Source organism: Rhyacophila brunnea, unplaced genomic scaffold, assembly GCF_057557595.1.
Source record: "Rhyacophila brunnea isolate RB1 unplaced genomic scaffold, BYU_Rbru_1.0 scaffold_2, whole genome shotgun sequence".
In the NCBI taxonomy this organism is placed as follows: Eukaryota; Metazoa; Arthropoda; class Insecta; order Trichoptera; family Rhyacophilidae; genus Rhyacophila; species Rhyacophila brunnea.
This window is the reverse complement of record NW_028232859.1, coordinates 41,845,414-41,869,266: the sequence shown is the minus strand read 5'-3', so window position 1 is coordinate 41,869,266 and position 23,853 is coordinate 41,845,414.

Sequence of the window (23,853 nt, the reverse complement as noted above, 5' to 3'; positions counted from 1 at the left end):
TTTTTCTGATTGTTTATAAAGTTTTGATTAGAAAATAATTGGGAACCCCTGACATGTATAATATTATGAAGCACGTGAGTTGACCTTGTGACAAAATTGGAATCTGAGACCCATTGATAAACATACAAGAATCTTATCAATTACATCTGCTCCACGCTACAGCATGAGTGGCATGGCATAGCGCGGTAGCTACAACGAAAACTAATTTAAATTTAAATTTTACAAAAAATATCAAAATACCATACGTTCTATAAAAACCGTTTTATTTTATTAATTGAATTTAATTTGGATGCAACTATTCAAAACAGTAGTTTAAAACATTTAAGTATCTACCTCACTATTTGTGATGCAGTTTTTTTGTATTTTTTTTTCAAATGTCAACAGCGAGCAGTTAGATAAAAAGCGGTAGGTACACGATAAATGCGTTAACTCATACGCCTAATAGAATTCACCTGGAAAAATAGATTAAAACGGTGAAAGCAGCCGTTTAATCGGTTCGATTGAATTCAAAATGCATGCAATATAATTATTGCGTCCAATCAAAACAGAGTTTATACATACACTATGGTGGAGTAACTTCATAGACAAAATCACTATTCATATTAATTGATATTAATTTAATATTATAATAATTATAAACTAGACACGGTTAAATGATTTGATATCACTGATATTACAGCGATACCAAACTATATTTCTCACTAATATTAATTCAAATAAGGGAGTTGAGCGATACACAGATACATATTAATATAGTTTTTTTTAAATTGGAATTTACCAATCTATAATTGATATTATATTATTTAAAAACATATATTAAAATTACCATTATATTATAATATTATTTCATGTCAAACAGTCAAGTCTCAAACCAAAAGTTGATCCACCGAAAAAATAAGTTTGTCATCGAATCAGACTGTAAAATCTATACAATTAACATTTTATTTTACAAAAATACAATAAAAGCTCGTCTATTGTTGACCAAGAACTTCTTGTTGACGTATTAAAATTGTGAACTAACAATCCCCTCCATTACAGCTAATCGCACTTCCGTTTTCAAATGAGAAACGCTACCAGATTTATAATTTTATTTTACTCTCCCGTGGTGTACGGATCTATCAAGTTACGTAATTTTTAAAACGATCATGAGTGATGTTAGAATTGTTATTAGTAAACTTTTGGTTCATTGCGAAGAAGGAAAAAGATCGCATCTAAAAGGAGAGTACATATTATTATATACTCTATTTAAACACGCCTTTAGCACGTGTTGTATACATGACAGGTACGTCACTGAGAAGTCTTCTATATGCGACTACAGCGGCTCCCTGTTATCGTTGATTTCTTGTTCTCGGGTAGTACCTTTATATTATTTTCATATAATTTATGACGTTATGGGCATGATTAGTTAGATTTTGACGGCATCGAGTAGGTTTGAATAGTTGTGAGATTGATTTGTAGTCAGCTATATGTAACTGTCTAATTTAAATACATGCAGTAGTAAACATTATTTTTCACAGTCACTAATAATATTTTAATAGATAATTAATTCTCGGAATAATGATATTTTTTTAAGTCTTTGTAATTAAAATAAATAGGTAATCATTTGCCACAGAGTCTCTGTCACTGATACTTTTCAAGTAAGTGCTAAATTACAACGTTTTTCTTAGGTCGTATTCTTATTTGTCCGGTGGTTGTTTGTCCAGTACAAATCTTGCAACCGATTATTAACTAACTCCCCGACTAGCTAGACATTTAAAACTTTTAGAATATATCAGAACACGATGCCAATGCATTTTTTAAATACTTTTAGCCATCTTTAAGCAGAATTAAATTCATTTTCAGTTAATTCTGCTTAAAGATTTTGATAATAAAGACTTTGTATGAAAAGTTATTTCGGAAGAAATCCGTAATCCAATCCACTATTATGGATTTATTATTATTAGCCATATTTAAGTAGAATTGAATTCATTTTTAGTTAATTTTGTTTTGTATGAAAAGTTATTTAGATACCATTATTGGTTGCTAGGGGGTCCTAGCAACTAAATTATTAAATAAAATATACGAGCGTTACTATGGAAATCAATTTGAAATGACATTTCATTATTCAGTATATCAAGTACAAATTTTTTTGATCGTTCAAGCTAGTCAAGTCAAGTGTATATGATTCAACAGAAAATTTAAAAACCTAGTATATAAAAAGTTCTTTTTATCTTGTAATTATTTAATAATTGCTTAGTGAGTAGTCTTTTTCACTGAACATAGCAAGAATATCAGTTGAAACTTATAATACTTATAATGTTTTATTGAATTAATTTATATAAAAACGTGAATTTAATAGTAATACAAAGGGAAAAGAATATACCTACCTTGAAACGTTTTCCTTAAAACAACATAACTTTAGAGTTTAGACAAAACTTCTTACCTAACATAACATATATTTTACATTGTAGCGGTTATTACGAATAAAATTCTAAAAATATTTCATAGAAAGAAACAGTATACACAGAAAATTAAATTTAAATAATACAAAAAATGGTCATTGATGCCAGACTCCAACCCTACCGCATACACCGGATGGGATCTATTGACATCGCAAAACTGGTGTCCCGTCAACGCTGTAACCTAATAATGGTACCGGCGATGACGTCACGGCCTGCCGACGTTTTGATTGGCCAAAACGGTAGGCCGTGTCACTCTGTATTGACTGAGTTCGAACGTGACCTAAGCAAATCTCATACGATTAAGCGTGATTTGAGGACACATACAGGAATCGCTTTTGGGCAGTGCAAACAGGAATATTAATTTTACAGGTGTATGTAGGAAATTGAAGCAGGTGTGGGTAAGACCCTAGATTTAGTTTGTTCAGTAGAAATACGTTCAGTTTGATGAGTTTTTTTTTTGTTTGAAAGAATAAAAAGGACAAAAATGTTCGCCAGACCTACCACCTTACTATCCTCATGAATACTTTCTAAATGTATAATTAAGCTATTTTTTTATTCAAATGAATAAATCACAAGATTTAAGAATGTAGCATTCGTTGTTGAATATATATATAATTAAGTACTCATTATGATTGCGCTTTTTTCAGTGGACTGTAATTTGAAGATGTTGCGCGGCGCTCGCTGGAACTAGTAAACGGACGGCTTGGAACGTCACTCTCACGGTTTCACTTGGGTCTTGAGATAAGTTCATGATAAATGATAGACGCGACGTTCGTTCAAATCGTATCAGTTTTAGCCCAACGAAGGTAGAACAGATACGATTTAACGTCACTCTATGGTTAACAACGGCTTAGCTTTAACGAGCCTAGGTGCGTCCTCTGTCTTGAAGTAACTAATTGTAATTTAATTACGGTTGACTCCTGACCCGTGACTGCTGTTCGCCTGGTCTTGCAACAATAACTGGGATTTTTGGTAGGTAGGAAAAAAGGAACGAGGGCCCCCATAATTGGCCCAACCATATTATAAACATATATATATTAGCAAGAACTGGTACGTTGAAAGTAAAATTTGGAGAGATCTTGAAGCTGTCTAGGAATCAAGGTAAGTACTTGATGTACATTGATTCAAACTACAAAAGCCGGTCGAAATTTGATATCACATCCGTTCTATAGATATTCGTTATTTTTCGGTCTCGAGTCTGTTTGTCGATGTGTATTTCTGAAGTGTTCAAATTATGTGATTTTTTAAAATCATCAAAACAATTTTCAAATTAAAAAATAAAATAGCAACCCCTTTTCTATTAAAGTTAAATAGATTAATTTTATTTCATGTTAATTTCACCGTCGTTCTTCTTTGACCATGTCCGTTACTCCGGTGGTACTTGCGCGGTACTTCCAAGATTTTTTGTTGCTCGCCAATCATCCAGCGTCTTTCGATAGTATGTTCCCGCACGAAAATACTTAAAAAATGGTAAATTATCTATAATATTTCTGAAGCGGAACATATATAGGCCTTAAAAAATTAAAGGTAAATTACTATTGATTTTTTTTAAATTTATATGGCTGTTAATCAATCATCTGTCCAACTCGCTGATCTGGTTACAAGCACATATTGAATTAAGGTACATACTACTTATCTTATTATTTTTTCACAACTTCTATCCATATATTAAGAGATTAAGAGCATACTTCAGTGAAACGGCAAATAATTTTCAACAATAGGTGGGACGAAATTTCGGACTCATTGCCAATCGGAGAGCGATAGTTGAGCTGTGAGCACGTCAATTTATTTTGTGATGGCGTCGGAGGAATATATTCTTAAATCGTGTAAAGATGACTAAAAAACGTAACGTATTTACTCGAAAAAGAAAACATGTCAATTAATATATTATTATTATTATTACTACTAATATAACATTAAATGGACGCATGTTGAATTTTTATGACAAAGAATTATGTTTTGTTCTGCACGCATCGTTTGCACAATCTGCGCGTCGCGTAGTCACGATCTTTTTAGACCATGCCTCAGCTGAAGTATAGCCTTATTATATATATATTACATATATTTATATTGATATAAAAAAGATTGTCATAGCTATGAATTACTGTGACATCCGATTATTTAAAAAAAATATATAAATGATGATTTTAAATATATTATTATTTATATGGTATCCCACAATGTTAATATATCTATATAAATATATTCGAGCACAAGGATGTTTATATAATATAATATCCCTTTTAAAAGAGATTCCTAACATGAAAATGCAAGTATCCATTAGGAGCAAACTGTCAGTTTTAGGGTTGATTTAAACAGTCACCGCAGAGGGAAAATAGCTTGAAATAATAAAATATTGTCTTCGATAAGAATTTTAATGGGGCAGTCAAAGTAAATGAAATGTTTTTTAAAATATAAGACAAATAATAATTTTATTGGGTCAGTAAAGACTGGTAACTATATATAGTATATCTCGTTTTTGTATAATTTAGTGCAGTGGAATAACAAATTATCGTAGATTGAGCACCAAAAATCTGAAATCAATTTTTTAAAAAAATATTATGTTCATATAACTTCAGTCAATGTTTATTGATTTTTATCAAAATATGTCATAGTTCAGTATATATCCAAAAAGCATACAATTTACACAGATCAATAGTGTCAAATATCAGAAAAAACAAATTGTATACCTATCTCAACTGTATGTATTTAACAAGATAATGGTCCACACTTTAGTAAGAATAATTACAAGATAAAAATAACTTTTTATATACAACGTTTTTAAATTGTCTATTTAAGCATATAAAACTTGACTCGACTAGCTTAAACGATAAAAAAAAATGTATTTGATAGAAATAATACTGAAATGTCATTTTGACACTCATATTAATTTCCATAGTAACGCACGTATATATATTAATAATTTAGTTGTTAGGACCCTAGCAACCAATAATAGTGGATTGGATTACGGATTTCTTCCGAAATAACTTTTCATACAAAGTCTTTATTATCAAAATCTTTAAGCAGAATTAACTGAAAATGAATTTAATTCTGCTTAAAAATGGCTAAAAGTATTAAAAAATGCATTGGCATCGTGTTCTGATATATTCTAAAAGTTTCAAATGTCTAGCTAGTCGGGAAGCTAGTTAAAAATAGATTGCAAGATTTGTACCGGACAAACAACCACCGGACAAATAAGAATACGACCTAATAAAAACGTTGTAAAAATAAAACTACCAATAGATATTTTTTTGTCAATTTAACGCTCAAATAATTATGTTGTAGCAGATGTGAGGGAAAAACAATAATAATTATTCTAAATAATAATTTAGAAAATATCCTTTGACAAAATAATAAATTCTGCTTCTTTTGGGTATTTTGTAGGTATCAAACTGAAGGTAGTTAAAATCTTGTCCGTCACATAATTCAAGTGATACATGCAGATTTCAATTGGTTGCAGGCAATTTAAAAAGGATTTCAAATTTAGGGCCACTTAATTAAATAATGAGACTGAATTCGATGACCCAAAATAGGTAAAACGAGAATTTTATGTTAATATAGAAATAAAGCGATATTTTATCTTTTAGAAAAAATAAAATGTTTATTTATTGGCAAGACAGATAACCACATTTTCAACAAAATATGCATAATTTTACTGTACAGATTACAGATTTAATTATTCTGATATTACTCAATTAACATAATAGATATTAAGTTTTTTATGATGATTAATATGAAATACAAAAAAAAATTGGTATTCTCCGAATTTATTATTACTATAATATAAATATATAACGAATTAGGATAATTATTATTAACTATGTATACATACATTCACATCAAATTTTTGTATGATTGACGACTTGTAAGAGAAAGTTTTATAAACAAGAGAATTAAATATTATAATTACCTACCCAAAACTATTAGGCAAAGCTTATTGCTTCAATATAAATAAAAAGGATTTGAAGTCATATTATACACATAGAAAAATCATTATTTTTAAAAATAAATTAGAACATAATAGAAAATTTTGACATAATTATAAATAATTTAATAATAATAATTTTATTATTAAATTATATTAATTATTCATAATTATACATAATTATAATCAATCATAGTATGTAGATAACAATAAAACGGAATCCCGAAACGAATTTACATTTTATACAGCATTTTTTAATTGCAAGTTTATCGTTGGCTTAAAACACTTTTAATATATAATAGGTAACGAAAAGACGCTTTACGTGGCTGGGACACGTATTCCGGATACCTCCAAAGAGTGCGGCACTTCGCACCCTTGTGGCACAGCCTCAAGGGTTCCATCGCCGTGGCCGGCCCTCTCTCACCCTGCAGCGGTGCTATAAGAGTGACCTACATGCTGCAGGTCTGACATGGCGGGAGGCGCAAGAGTTGGCGATGGACCGAGGGAAATGCAACTTGTACTTGCCCTATGCCCCAATGATGGGACGTGACAGGGTGGAAGAAGAAGAAAAAGCTCTTGATAAATTTTCTCATAGAGTAGCAAGTTTCATGTTTCCGCTACATGCTGAACATTCAAATTCGCCGTACTCTTAAAGTATGTGGAAATTCAATGCATAGAATCGTAAGGAATAGAATCAATTTCGAAAGAGCTTCTTTTAGTAGTAAAATAAGCAAGGTGATAATGATGATGATAATGATGAAATAAATTGTATAATTTTCATTCCGATTATGATCAACCGCACAAAGCAATATAGATTGTTTTATACTGCATTTAAATAATTGATTACCAACCGCTGCTAATCATTGTTAATTCAAAAATAATTATTCATTATCACTGAACATTGTCGAATGATATAATATTCCGTTGTATGAAGAACATTAAAATCGGCAAGCTTTTGCTTTAAAGTCATTCACGCAAAAGCCAAAATAAATCCAATCAATGTCCGGCGTAATTCAGCACAGGTGCGGACATTCAGCAATAAAATAATCATATAATGAACCACAATGACTTTGTGCATAATCGACCAGAAGCTTTGTAAATATTGAATTATCTGTCAAACAAAGCTCAAAGTCATAATACATTATATAATTTGGAATGTTCAATTAAATATAATATGTACGCATATTTAATTGAATAACCTCACATATTATTATGATTGTTAGAAAAAAATAGCATCTAAAAATAATTTATTAATACATTCCTAGATAACATTTACGTCTGAGTATTATAAAATTCTTAATTATTATCTGAAGGTCACAAAGAGATTTTGTCTATGAAAAATTGTAGTACCTATGTGAAAATATATCCTATAGTACAGGGGAGGGCAAACTAAATGTGGCCCGCCGGGTATTTTTTTGCGGCCCGCCATCATTAATTTTACTTCTGATTACGAATAACTTTTTTATATTTTTTTTAAAAAATATTGACAATAGATTAAAATTTGAAGAATTTGTTGTTTCGTTAATGTATTATCTCAGTACGTCTTCCTTGCGTCTCGTCTCACACTATGTAACCACTATTTTCTATGTTGAACATCGTGACACATTTAAATACTTTTAACTCTGCGTTGCAAGGAAAAAAAATATATGCACACGATATGGTGAACAGTTTGAGTGGATTTCAATTAAAACCAATGATATTAATATGGACGAATCATCTGGAAAAGAAAATGACACTCACTTTATTGTCGGGTCTGCCGAATGGCATAATCTGTTCTAACGCCATTACAATAAAGGTGATATTGCTATAAATTCCTGATGCTTTTTGTTGTTCTGCCAAATGGTTTGGTTCGAACGGGTTCGCTCAAATGAACATTGACATTAGAAACACTGCTCTAACGCCATTACAATAAAGGTCATATTGCTATAAATTCCCGATGCGTGATATCGCATAATGGAAATTGCGTGACGTCTACCTATACATGCGAATTTACTTGCTAGCTACTGTATTGAGTGCGTCGTCCATTAATAATGTCATTGATTAAAACTCAAGTTGTTCCTTCAACAAATATCGAATAAGAACGTGGACCACTTTCCAACTATGAAGTTGCTGAATATACCAGAATATAAATTTGAAGAATATGGTAAAATTATTAAAGCTCTGAATGACGATTTTTTACAAAGATTTGGTGACTTCCGAAAAATTGAGACAAGTTTAGCAACAGTACGCGATCCATATTCAATAGATATTGATAGTGTACTGACAGAGCTACAACTTGAGATTATTGGTCTGCAGTGTGACACTGATTTAAGAGAATTGCATCGTCGTGAAGATATATCCAAATTTTACAATGCCCTTAATTCAGACAAATTCGAACAACTTAAAGATTATGCAAGAAAAATGTTCGTTGTTTTTGGATCAACCTATATATGTGAACAAACATTTTCGATCATGATCCTCAATAAAAATTCTTTACGATCAAATATCTCCGATGCCCATTTACAAGCAGTTTTGAAAATATCAACCACAAAATTAACACCTGAATTTGAAAAAATGTACAACACTTTCATTCTTCTCATTAATTTTTTTGTAATGTTTATTTTTCGTGATAATAAATAGTGTATATCTAAAAATGGTATTTTACTTGCGGCCCGCCGCTCATTTTGAATTCTTGAATTTGGCCCTCCATCCAAAAAGTTTGCCCGCCCCTGCTATAGTAGCTATATTTTAATTGATAAAATCAATACTCATTTTTAATTTCATTCAAAGCATTATGTTTACCTGAAAGCGTAAACATAATGCTTTGTTGATTTTACATAAAAATGTACTTACCAATCTGGCTTTTATATCTATCTACACATAAATGAATAATAGTAATACCTATCTTCATTCATACGTAAAATGAAACGGAGGTTTTTCATTATTAATGAATTCTTGCATTACGATAAAAATATTAAATGAGCTTTTATATACGAGATATACGAGTACCTAGCTTTATATTGCATAAAAATTCTATGGTATTAATTGCAGTTTGAGAACTTGCCTCAGGCGTTTATAAATAAATTTTTCATTTCATGACTCTGCGTTGGTTCTAATGACAAATTCAGAGAATTTTCACTATACTATAATAATATGCATGTAGATAAATCATTGTACAGTGCAACCATATTATGCATTTTGCAGGTGTATTGGTATCCTTTGCTAAAGTGTCCGTTTCAAAACAAGCAAGAAATACTAATATAACTGAGAATCGTTTTACCATATCTATGATATGACTGTAAAATGATTTACATATCTATACCTATACATGATAGGTATCAGCAAGAACGCGGACGCCAGTGTACTCTCGGAGTATATTGAATGTCACTAGTGTTTTCGACTTTCGTCGACGAAATATACCAGACGAGGTAAGAAAAGAATGGATTTGATATAAAAAGACATGAAAAGAATAATATTTTCTTAAAATTTGGTTAATACTATAAGTATATAAATTTGCTCAATACTATATATTATTTTAAAGTTTTGAATTTGTCAGAAATCACCCTCAATGGGGAAAAAATTGAAGAGTTACTATTCATGAAGTAGAGCAGTAAATGTAACACCTAATTAGAGAAATGGACATAGATTTGTATTGATGTATGTTTGAATCTAGATTATGAAGCTGATGATGTGCATGAATGATAAAGAACAATATATAATTCTTAAAAATACATGTTATGATAAACTTTATTATATTTAACTTGTTTTATCGTTTTTTAGTAGTCATTACTATTATCATTGGTAGGTATTAGTGAGGTCATCAACTATATACAGTCATAAGATTAATATGTGAATGACAAATCAAATATTTTTCTTAAGTAAGCGAAATAATATGATATAATAGCATTGATCATCATTGATCAGTAGGTAATATATCCATTTTCAATTTATATTTTTTACATACATAATTTGGAATACCTAAACATAACTATTAGATACTTACGTTCCTACCGAGCGCGTTAGAAGTTGCATCCATCAAGTTTATGGCCAATGTGCTTTACCAATTAAGTAATCTATACCATACTAATCCCGCCAAATTTACTAGAAACAATGAGTCTGAGGTGCTATTTAAATTTCGTTAAAATTGGCTACGATCTTTTTGTTAATTAGAATGAAGGCATTTTACCTGATTTCTGGATGACGTTACAATTCCTCCAAATTTAATGTTGGTATCTACTTGAATATGCTAACAATTTTCAATAAAACAATTTATATTCAATGAAAAATGCAATATTTACGAGGTGTTCCAAATTATTTATTTTCAATAACTAATGCTACTATATTAAATCTTATGTAATATTCATTGAGTTAAAAATAGTTTAATTATTATGTTTTTAAGTACATCAACTACATATTTAAAAATATCGGTGGTAAACATACTAATAAATTGTGATCAACATTGTTCAATAATATTCTATGTTTTTTATATAATATGATATGGGATAATTTATTCTAAATAAAATACATAAAGAGAAATATTTAACAGTTCATTTAAAAATATGGAAATACAAGGGTTTGTAAATATAATACATTTTATTTTGAATATGATAAGAATCAGTTGTGGAATCCCATTCCCCCATAAGGTAATAATGCCTTTTATTTTGACAGGAGTATAAATCTCTCGTGACCAGTGCATACAAGCAGGTAGAAAATTTAATTATAACAGTATATGAAATGATACAAATTTTAGATGGGGTACATTCAGGGTGACGGTTGATTGGGTTAGAAAATAATGTACACACTAGAATGAATTATTATTTATATGTTAAAATTTGAAGTTTTTATATTATTAAACATGGTTGTAAGTAACTTTAATGTAATTTAAGATTCCTGAGGAATTTATTGATTTTAATAAAATTACTGATTTAAATTATATTTTGACATCTGCGAATTTTATGAGTTACCAATTATTTACCAGTTCTAATAATTATTGATAGTTAAGGTTTGGAAACCGTTTCTATTCTCTTTTGGAAGTTTGATTTTTATCCATTGTAATTGGTATTAAATTTAACATGCCTATTGAATAAAAACGTCAACGCTCAATAAAAATCGTCAGTTTTAATATTAATATTAAAAAAAATAGTAATTTCTATATATTGACACTAGCGGTATTTTTTACTGCAGTGGTAATTTTTATTTAAAAACGACGAGGTCAGCCAAACTTTTACATGAAAATGCCAAAGATATAATTAGTGAAATAGAAAAAAATTGGCATACTTGAGTCGTACTATACGGAAATCTATCCCTGTCAATAAACCTGACCTCTATAAACGTGTGGGTTAATTTCATAAAAAAATATATTATAAGTTTTGTATGTTTTTTTTTCTAATTTTGTATCATAGTATTATAAGTATATACTACAAAAACTACCATACAATATATAAAACAGATCGACTACATATAGGAAAATGATGATTAAGATTATAGTGGAAATTTGATAACGGATATGGCACAAAAGGAAGAGGAAATAATAGTTTTAGATCTTACTTACAATGATTAAATATATTATTATTTTTAATAAAAATGTACACAGTAAGTAATTAATACTCAATAAATATTGTAACATTTTATGCGTAATTCGCCTAAATCGATTAAGTGTTTATTTTAGTAAGTGACTGATATAATTTGTGTTGATAAACTAGTAAATAAATTTAGTGTTATTGCTAATCAGGAAATATTAATATAATTAAGACTTGCAATATTTTTATATAATATATTATATAAAGTTAAATCTGTAATATAATGTTGAAATAAGTTCTTTTGGAAAATGAATTGAGTATGTGAAGTGAAAAAAACCGGAAGAAGATTTATAGGAAGTCTGTCCACAAATGTGACTTCAAATCCGGTGGTTTCTAGCGTTTTACTGAAGTTTTATTATTCCAGATCAATTTTGTCCGACTTTTAGATGTGCGGAGTCACCCGAACCGTGGATACAACGTACAAAGGGTTGTCGTAGTGTGTGAGTAGGGAAGGGTGATGTCTAGTTTTGTACCGCGTGTGCAGTTTCATTAGCTTTGGCTCCCGTTTCGCGTGCCAGTAACAAGGAGCCCGATTATTATACAAATTTCATTACGGGAATACGATAATTACGAAATAATAGCAAATTAAATAGAGATTAGTTGCGCCACACGCTGCGGGAAGCACACTTCCAGAATCACAACTAACGTGAGTGTCGAAGGGAATATAAGTACACTTTATGAACGTGATAGGAAAGATATTAAGCGAGATTGTTTCATATAATAGGTATACAATAAACATATTAGATATATTTAATTATACTCAAATGTGCTGCAAGCACCGCATATTTTTAATTTATTTTTTTCGACAGAGCACAGGATGAAAATCATTCACTCTCAGAGATAGAGGGCGGGCTAATGACAATATTTTATGTGATGCATTCTGAAGTTTTTCGGATATATTGTTCTTTGTTAGTTTTCAAATAAATAGAAACACTGCAGGAGTGTCGGCGGAGTAACTAGTCAAGGAGTTTACTGGAAGCCGCATTTACTCTAGCCGGCGAGGAACATATGGCCATGAGGAGTGGAGAGTTTTAGTCACACATAATATGGCCGCATTTCAGGGTAGTCATGATATTCAGTCAAGGTGTAATGGCTGCAAGAAAATATATTTAATCGGTGCATCTACGGTAGCCAAGTTGTCGGAGTGTCCGTCTCTAAAGTCGTAAACTTTCTGTGACTGCTAAAAATATATCGATTAGTGTGTTTTACTTTCACCATCTGCGCAGTTCAAACTTGTGCTGGAATCGTACCATATCTACTTAATATTATATTGTCATAATATGATGCCAAATTTTTTGCGATAAGATAGAATGGTTTGCGTGAATAACTAATAACCATTTCTCATAGAAAATTATGTAAATATAACTAATAATTGTATTAAATATAATAACTAACAACGTAGGTAGTCGGTTATTTGCGTTGGTTCATATTTTTACAATTTTCAAGGTTATAATAGTTTGTTTCGCTATTAATTCAGTATACCTATTGTTCTTCACCAGGCTCGCCTTATGGCACTCAGTCGACCCCGTGCGAAATTTCAAAAAACCAGCAACCCCAATCTTTAATAAAAACAAAATTCATTTTAGTGAAATAACCTAGCTCTTTTTTTCATTCAACACTAAAACATTTCTAAAACAACGTGATTCCAAATAATAATATTATGTTCGATATCCGATAATAAATTATTGCATGCGGTAAAAGCTTACCTAGTAAAAATCGATGGTTTTACGCTTGATTCATTCGTTTATATTTATTTTTATTTATGTATTATTTCTTATTATATATGCTTTCATGTATTTTTTTAATTATTGATCTTAAAAAATATTATTGTTAGACAATAATATATGATAATATATTAAGAGACTTTTGAAATTATTATGGGGATTTATTTTTATTTTCATGGGGATGATTTATTATTATGGGGATTATTTAATATTGGGGATTTGCTCTAGGTATAAAACAAATAATAAACATTACTAAACACATAACGGCAGCATTGAAACCTATACCCACAGTTTTATATATAACCGCTCTGCTTCTACTCTACAGTTAAGTATAATTAAAGATTTTAATATTTAATATTAAAATAATAAAAAAATCATATCTTTGGTCGCCTATTGTCTAACTGATGTCTCTTATTGTTGATTATCGTAATTTTTAATGAACTTACCTACTAGTATTTTCTGCATTTTGTTATTCGTATAGCTGAAAGTATCGATGGACCCGTAGCGTTTTTTGAACCAACAAACCATCGAATGTGAGACTCCCCCCCTTCAAACATGACGGCAGAGTAAGTCAAGATTCATTTTATTTTCTAAAACTATGGTTGCTACCTCAGTACCGTGCAGCTTCGTTTCGAGACAAAGAAGTGTGGCACTAAAATATTTTCATTCTGACACGTTTATAGGGTCATGGAAGACATCGCGGATGCATATACATATCGGGTGGCGATGAGCCTATCCAAAATTTTCCTTTATGGTTAAAAGACCAAAAAGTTATAAAAGTCTCTGGGAACCAAGAACTGGTATTTCATTTTTATCTCGTCTTGAATGGAGATATTTTGTTCCCTTATGTACCTTGCGTCTCAATTACCATACCTCAAATATACACATTAAAACTGAATTAAAAAATAATACCGACATTATTTCAATATGCCATCGATAGCAACAGTTCCATTTTCGAATAAAAAAGTAGCCTACTTTTTCAAGTAGGTACTTAGACTACTTAGAGCGTAAAACTTTTTCTTTTTTATTGCTTGTGCAAAAAATTGTGTTTCAAACTAAAGACTTTTATTTTATTCTTACACAACAAAAACGTATTTGTGGAGAAGTAAAAAGACTGGGTTGCGAAATACATGGAAAATATTTGCGCCTCTAAATTTTAGATGTGTTTTGGAAACATGTTTCATACCTAAATTAAACAAAATTGTAACGCTACGTTGAACACGTACACTTCTCTACACCACTTGCGAATTTCGGGTTTGAGGTAACTTGGCATTGTTCACGTGAGAATAAATGAAAACGTACGAAAATAAGTTTATTCTGTCTCACAGGTGTTTTGTGAAATATTTAAAACGGTTGAAAGTTATGTATTTTGTTTCTATTTCTTACGTGAGTTGTAAAAAAATACTCGAATAATAAGGGCCATGTAAAACCAATGGTCTAGAAACCCTTGTATAGACAGTTTTATACAATTGAATATGTATGTATATATGTTGTATGTACACATGGAAGATTCAACTCAAACTCTCTTTGGAGTAATTATACTAGTACTTATTTACTGTCTTCAATCAATAGTTATGTATTATATCGATATAAGTAAGTACATACATAAATTAGGTATTAATTTGTGTTGATGTTTAGGTTTAGGTATCTAATGGAAGAGTAGTAGTAAGAGTAGGAAAAACATACCAAGCTTAATAAATATCTAGATGTACCGATTCTGAATAATTAAAAAGTATTTGCATAATTTTTTTTGATAATATTTTTTAAACTACTTAATATGTATTTTTACTTTACCCGATTTCCTGTTTATATAATACGAAATCTTTGATAATCTGTCCTTACTATATGATGAAAGTAATTTTCATGAGATACGGTATTTTACAACGTTTTTCTTAGTTCGTATTCTTAATTGGCCGGTGGTACTTTGTCCGGTACAAATCTTGCAATCGATTTTTAACTAACTTCCCGACTAGCTAGACATTTGAAAGTTTTAGAATATACCAGAACACGATGCCAATGCATTTTTGGAATACTTTTAGCCATCTTTAAGTAGAATTGAATTAATTTTCAGTTAATTCTGTTTTGTATGAAAAGTTATTTCGACACCATTATTGGTTGCAAGGGGTCTAAGGTCCTAGCAACTAAATTATTAATATATAACGTGCGTTACTGTGAAAATCAATATGACATGTCAAGTACATTTTTTTGATCGTTTAAGCTAGACAAGTCAAGTTTATATGCTTTAACAGAATTTAAAAACGTTGTACATAAAAATTTCTTTTTATCTTGTAATTATTATAATATAATATTTGAAATTCCATATTGCTGTGAAGTATTGATTCTAATACGTACAGTATATCACTTATTGTCTGTTTGACAAAGTAAATATCAGAGTTGTTGATAATAGTATAATTAAACACATTTAATATTGATAGTGTTTCGTATTTTGATATTTAATCTATACTCAAAATATTTCGAATTCCTGCTGTGAAACCATAGCTTTTTGTGCTTCGCGATGATTTAAGTCACAAGTCACTAATACAACGCGTATATTCTCACACGCACCATGTTTGCTTACATTTTTTCGTAATCCGTTAAACAGACGATAACAGGCAATATACCATTTATTAGAGTAATTAGCGACATTCCATATTTTTTCTCCTAAGATGAAAACTAGAATTATTATTCAAGATTATAAAGAATACACTGCGATCTGTATTATTAAACATTATTTTTATGAAAGCAAAATGGTGAATATAAAATTTATTGTTTTGTAAAAACACAGTGATTTTAGTTTGATAGTTTTTTGAATTAATTCATAAATATGTTTGTGCGTACAATTCCAACGTGGTCAATTATGTATGCATTCACGTTAGCTTAGTTGGTAGACTAATGACTATGCCTAAATAAAGTTTCTCAGTATCACTTTCACTCTATAGATGTTCACAATATGCCTGTTTAAGAGCTTTACTTTTTTATCAAATCTTAAGCCAACTATATTATAAAATTGATATTTTAATGTAATTGTAGCTTTCAGTATATTAGTGATCAAATATCTATTTTTAATGTATCAAATTATTCGACCGCAATAATAAATTCTCAAGGGACTCATATACCGGTAAACAATTGTTTATCTGAGTTAGCAGATTGATTGGCGATATTAAATACGGTATCGAAATGGAAAATTAGTCTAACATCCATTCCCATAGTATCATATTATATTATGACTGTAATAATAAATAAAATTCACAGCTACTCGTATTTAAGCCGCTGACTCGTTTAATATAATTATGTACTGGAATATAATGTTTAGGTATTACTTTTGACTGTATAAATTACGAATACTGATTTATCAAAATGTCACTCGAATGTACGTTTCCAGTCTGTTACCATCGCAGTCTCTATATCTCTTCGCCCAACATCTGATTGTACCGAGATGTGGACCTTGGATCCGTACCTATCATAAGTTTAGTATTGTAACATAACTGCTGTAACATACTATATTGTACCAACCGTTTCGCCCAATAAAACTCGCTCCTGCATACATCTTCGACTTCTTCATAATCATCCTCGAACCCCAAATAATCATATATTATATAGTTTATTTTACGTATCTATATGGTAGAGAATTACTTCATAAATAAATGAAATGAGTAGTAATATTTTATAATCGATGTGGAATGAAAAGATGTATTTGCATTTACATTAATAATAATTGTGTGCCGAAAGCAAAAATGGCATTGTACGGATTAATAAAGGAATGTATTTTTCTTTTCTGCCAATGTTCATGATGAGTCAGCATCCGCTGAAAAAGGTTATCAATGAAATTGCACTTAGTCCATTTCACAGGGGGATAGATAAAAATGTTTTCCCCAAATTAATTGTCTCCCTCAGGACCACTTTCGAAAATAAAAAAGTATACTAATAATCTTTCAGTACTCACCTCGTTTCCTAAATGACGTCAGGATCTCTAAAAATTTCAATCTTAACGAACTTGCACTTGCTAATAATTAAAAAAAAAACTATTTTTTTTTTAAATATTCGACGAATAATTTACAAGATTTGAGAATGTAACATTCTTTATTGAAAATACATAATTAGAAAACATTTAAGATTCATACTTACTTAAGATTTTTTATTGTAACTTACATGAACTTGCTAATAATTTTTAATGAATTATTTTTTTTAATTTAATTTAATTTTTACTTACCTAGAAAAATATTTCAAAATTAGTTAATTCCATCGTAATTAGGTAGAACGCAAGTAACTCAGTTGGTAAATCCATGGCCCCCACATTCTGAAGCGGGCCCCTAGGCTAGGATACTTCGCGAGCCCCCCCCCCTACCTATCTCGAAGATTAAGGGCAGTGTGATGTTCTACAATAGTGTTCCCCAATTGGTATTCCGTGAAACCCCACGGTTCCACGAGGTAAAGACAGTATTTTTTTAGAAGAGTATTTTTTTTGTATTTATAAATAAATTCACTTGACTTATTGAGTGGTCGGCACTCGTCATCATATTATTATGAAGCACTGATTGTGACCCCCTTTTGTGGTAGTCAAATAACATGCGACCCTTCGCCATATTGGATAAATAACTATTTTTATTATTCAAGAAAATTATTAAAAACAACATACAACTACACCTGAATATCAATCATCACATCACATCACATCACATCACATCAAGTTGCATCGCAGAGCAACATATTTTAAAATGTTAATATTATGTGAGCGAAATAGCGCCGCAGGCGATTTTTTTAACTATTTGAACAGATTTGTGGTGTGTGCTTATCTCACATAACTGCTAGACCTGCAACCTGGGGCCCCCAGGCTAGAGTCCTGTCAGCCCCCCCCCCCTTGTGAGGGCCATGGGTAAATCACATTAGCTGAAATCCAATGGATGCATGTTCAAATCTCGTACAGCATCGTGTTTTTTTATTTTTTTTAGCAGGTATGTGTTTATTAAATTATAATGATATTATGTTGATGAAGGTTAATAACGAAGCCAAGGCGTGGTTCGGAAAATTGTATGCGCATCTTTCATACGGATACGATAGAAGACGAATACGCAGAAAGATATTTTTTTAATGATCATAAAATCAGCAATCGATTATTTTATACTATTTTGAGACAGGAAAAAATGGACAATGAAGTACTGCTTATATTAATTTCTTGGAACCTTTAATAATTCAAGTATTTTCTGTGAATTTTTGGGGTTTTTTTTTTCATTCTTCGCTTTAAAGATAGTGTTTCTATTGTAACACCAGAGGTCAGGGTGTAGTGGGCGGATGATGCTATGGCGTAGCGGTTAGGGCGGGTGGGCCAGCTGATTGATTGATGAGGGGAAGAACGGTTAAGATAGCGCCACCGCACTGCCGCCAATGGAAGATAATGCGGTTTGATAAGGCCTCGGCGGGTGTGTCTGTCCTCATATAAAAATACGAATCCACCTGCCTAACATAAAACCCACACAACCAATGAATACAATATTGCGAATGTTTTTTTTAAATCGGTTTAATTTTATATACCGGTGATGCTCAACTTTTTTCTGATCTCAGTACACTGTTTAAACTATAACGACTTTGTGGCACATCAAAAGATACTTACATACAAAAAAATTACTTTATTTTCAAACTTTTAAATTACCATACCTATTTTGCATATTTCGATTAAAAAACAACAAGATATTTTTTTGTAATAATTTACATAATATTATATTATAGTAGGTACTGTCATTTCCCTCCATTTTCGAAAGTGAAAACACTCTGTCACTTTGCTTCGTTGTATGGATTTTCGTCTGAATTTAGGACTTGGAAGTGGACAAATAACACACCGGAATTGTGGTGGAAACGGCAAGGTATATTTACGTTAATATATTCTAAATGGTTACATTTTTATACAAATTCTTTTCAATTTAATTTTGACGGATAGCTAGGTTAACACGGCTTACTGCGTTGCTGTCAAAAATGCTTCTCCCGCTAAAAAAAACGGTCGCTTACGAGCCGTACAAATGCGGCGTTGCCATTCGTATTTTTTTAACGGAATTCAGACAATGTTGCCGGTCAGATACTTAACATTATTTAATTATTTTCGCAATCAACCCTTACTACTTGTTGATTTGATATCGATTTGGGCCTCTCCAGATTCACAGAGACATCCCCAAATGGGGGCCATTTGGGAAGGTAACAGTACATAACAAACATTTTTTTTTCATTCGTTCATCATATATACCTAGTAATAATAGTGATAAGTACCTAATAAATTCTTTCCGTAAAATACTTCCACATATTTGCACTTAGGAAATTATGCTAATTAGGTTGTGACTCTAGGGAACGATACAAAAATGTAATTTCACGATCGGGGACGATCGGAACGGACGATTTGCGTCAACTTTACTCTGATAATCTGGCCTTGCTATATTATAAGATGAAAGTAACGTTCATGAGATATGGTATTTTATAAAATAAATAAAAAATATATTTATAAATAGCTGTGAAGTAAATATTGGTTCTTCTTCTAAAATAACTAAAATATATATTTAAATAACTTTTACTAAGGTCTGGCAAGTATACATATTTTTTTTTCAATTTGTGTGTGTCAGGGTATGGACCTAATAGGTTGAGCAAGTGGCTGACATCCATTTCTCGTAAAAAATAAAATCTGTCAATACAAACCACTACTCTGTGGAGGCCACTATAATCCTATTAGGATCAGACATGGTCGAAGAAAGAAAGAAAGTATAATTTAAAAAATAATATTATATACGTATTAGTTGTTACTCAAAAATGTTAATGCAATCTTTCATATCCCCTATTTATATTATATATATAGTGTTATTTATAAATAAAATTTGGTGAGTCTACAATAGGATAACAGTTTATATTTTCTCGAAGAGATGGGCAGTTGTAATTGATTAACCTGTGTGGGCAAAATGAATTTATTTTATATATAGTATTTTTCTTCTTTCTATGGAAGATTTTTCAATTAATTGGTATTCTAACATCATTTATTCATTTGGACAGAACAGTACAGATGGCGGACTTTGAAACTTGTTACGGTGATGGATGTATCCATCTGAAAGTTGGACGGTTTTAAAAGCGATTTTTGAAGAACGTTTAAGGTTTATTCGTGAAAAAAAATTAACACAACACCGCCCTTGATTTAGATTTCCTAAAAGATAATTTCTGAATAATTTGAATTTCATTGTTCGTTGAAATAACTAGAGCATTTGCATATCAGTAGTGTATACCTACGTTTAAATTAGCAAAACAACTAACGCCGGGTTTTTTATGAACCATACAATATACACTTTGATTATAACCATATTGAAATGCCTATATGCGTAGGTACATAAGTCCTATGAATAATATATAATAATGATTAAACTGATAAAAAGTGTTAGGTGTTGATATTAATATATGGTTTTATTTATTAATTAATTTAAAACATACACTAATTAAGACTTATATTTAAATCAGCTACATGTAATTTTAGATTACAATATTATTTGTAGCAAACTTCAAACTGTAAATCGCCCGTCAAAATATCAAAAACTGTGAGTATTTTAACTCAATTATGTATTTTTTTAAAAATGCAGATATTCTCAAGATAAATAATTTACTTTGTCATGAATGGATGGTATTTCGAAAGCTTTTAAAATGATACTGTGGGGTCTCAAATAAATCTTTTTTGCCATAAAGCTTCTCTTACATTTAACTTCTTTTCATACATTTGATTACCATGTTCGACATATCGCGGGTCCGTCTTTCCGGCGGTTTTCTTATTCTATTTGGTCTTCTTTTGTAGTATTTCTGAGGGCTTAATCTGAACAGTCTGAAGATTTTCTAAGAAAGATGAATATTTTTAGAATGGAAGACAAGGCATCATAATGACAATAATATATACTTCGAATTTGCTACAAAGTCTATCAAATTTTTAGATGTAAATTTGAAAGATACCGCGCTTATTTTTGACTTTTATACAGCACGTAGATCATTAATTGATTATCCGAAATTGATCAAAGTTATTATATTTAGTAATAGTAATACTTGGTCATATTCAAAATAAATATTCTTAAAGTTATATATATCATGAGTAAGACAACGTGGCATGGAAAGGTGCATGTTGGGCATAACGCGGAAATATCACAAAATAAACAAATGGATAATGAAGCAGACTAATGCAGACTTCGTAATGTGATAGAGGTCAATAAGCAGATGAAACTGAAATGGCTTGGCATATTGCTCGGTGACCAATACCGTTAGATAGTACTAAAGAGCACTAAAGGACGTCCTAAAACCCGCCGGATAAACGAAGTCATCAAGTTCGATGGATCTAACTAATAACCGAGAAGAGTTGAATGAGCTAGTAGCTTTCATCCAGCAGTAGATCGACTGATAATGATGATGATATCTACCGTAAAATACACTCCTATTGTTTTTTGCTTCTCCTGTGATTATTCTGGTAAGTGTTTTGATTTATATGGATTATGTGGTATACGGATATACGCTGGGGGATATTTGGTGAACAAAGAGTTCATTCAGCGCCATTCGTCATTATTAGGATTGGCCGGAAAAAGGCGCTGAGTTGGCGCGATGAAAATAATGGTGGGAAATTCCGTTATATTATACATTATTATTATCATTGTTATTGTTACGAGATTCATCATTATACGGTTTTTATTACTACGGAAAATCGACACAAAGGATGTGATGTTTAATGGGTTATTGATATAGTAGCCGATTAAATCTCCATAATATGGTGAAATAATTGAAAATAAACATATCATTAGATAGTCTATTCATAATAAATTTGAATTAGATGAATATGATAAATGGATCTCATAGACTTTTTCAAATAAATTTCTACACATTCAAAGCTGTAAAAATTACCCACCCTTATAATGGTATTCAGTACATAACGTATATTATTTAAATGCCAGTTGAGCTCAGTGCATACTTATTAGAATAAACATAAAAATGTATATTATATAAAAATAATAATACTTATTTTCACACAGCTTGAAAAACTAAAGAATTCCGTGTGCTATGCTATATTCTAAAATTTAGTAAAAATATTCGTATTTTTTTGGTTTGAAGATATTGTTATAATGAAAGAAAATAGTAGCGCCTGTACACGTGTGTGGATTTATTTCCACCAATAATGTATTTTAAACTATTGCGATAATAACTGTTTACACGTTAAAGTGCTGACTGTCTTGCCAATCTGATTCTTTAAGATTACGCCATACACGATGTTATCATTGTTTTTGACAGGTTGTGAAAATCAGTTAACCTCAAAATGAGTCTCTGCGCGGATATTTTTTTTACCGGCAGGTTCGCTACTATCGTTTTACTTTGCAGGCGCATATGTTGCACGGTCCAATTGTCGCGTGAAAGTTCAGAAGCTTTAAACTTTTTTGATATACGCATGCAATCTTGCAATTTGCACGATAATGCGTATTTACACGTGCATATTTTGTTATGGCCGCAACAATGCGTTCTGTCTGCAGTAAATCCATGCATAAGTGAACGGGGTATAAGTTTCTAATGCAGTGTTCCAAAATTCAACAATTGAGATTTTTTGTTACGGTATTGAAAGGAAAACAATATTATTATTTCTTATTTAGTTTTCATGTAAAACTAGTGTCTCTTTTGGCTTAAAAAACAAAGAATATTATCACCTTTTCTTCTTTTTACCTGTGGTTTTAAAGGTGTTTAGGTAACTGGTTAATTAAAAGAACAAAATCGAACCCGATCGTTAATTAAAATATCGATCAATTAACGTAAAAAGTGTTTAGGATATTCGACATGTATCTATAGTATAATATAAAATCTGAAAACGATACAAAGATATTAGTGTTTTGAATGTGAAAAAGAGTTTTCAAATGCGAAGATATATAATATAATAATATAATTTTATTATGTCCGCACGACTTTTACTTTGATATTCTTGATGTTTATTTTTTAAAGTTACATTGGGTTTAGTTATGCTAATAACCTAACAATAAACAATGAGAAAGTTGAAGTAAAAGAAAATACTTTATTGTAATATGTTCGAATAATATTTTAATCAAATATAAATTCTTCATGAATTATGTTGGAATGCTGCAATTGAATTTTCATATAACCGTTTCAATGTGTATTCAATTGTCAATACAATAAAAATAATTAATAGATAATATTATGGTAAATGCTCTTAGGTC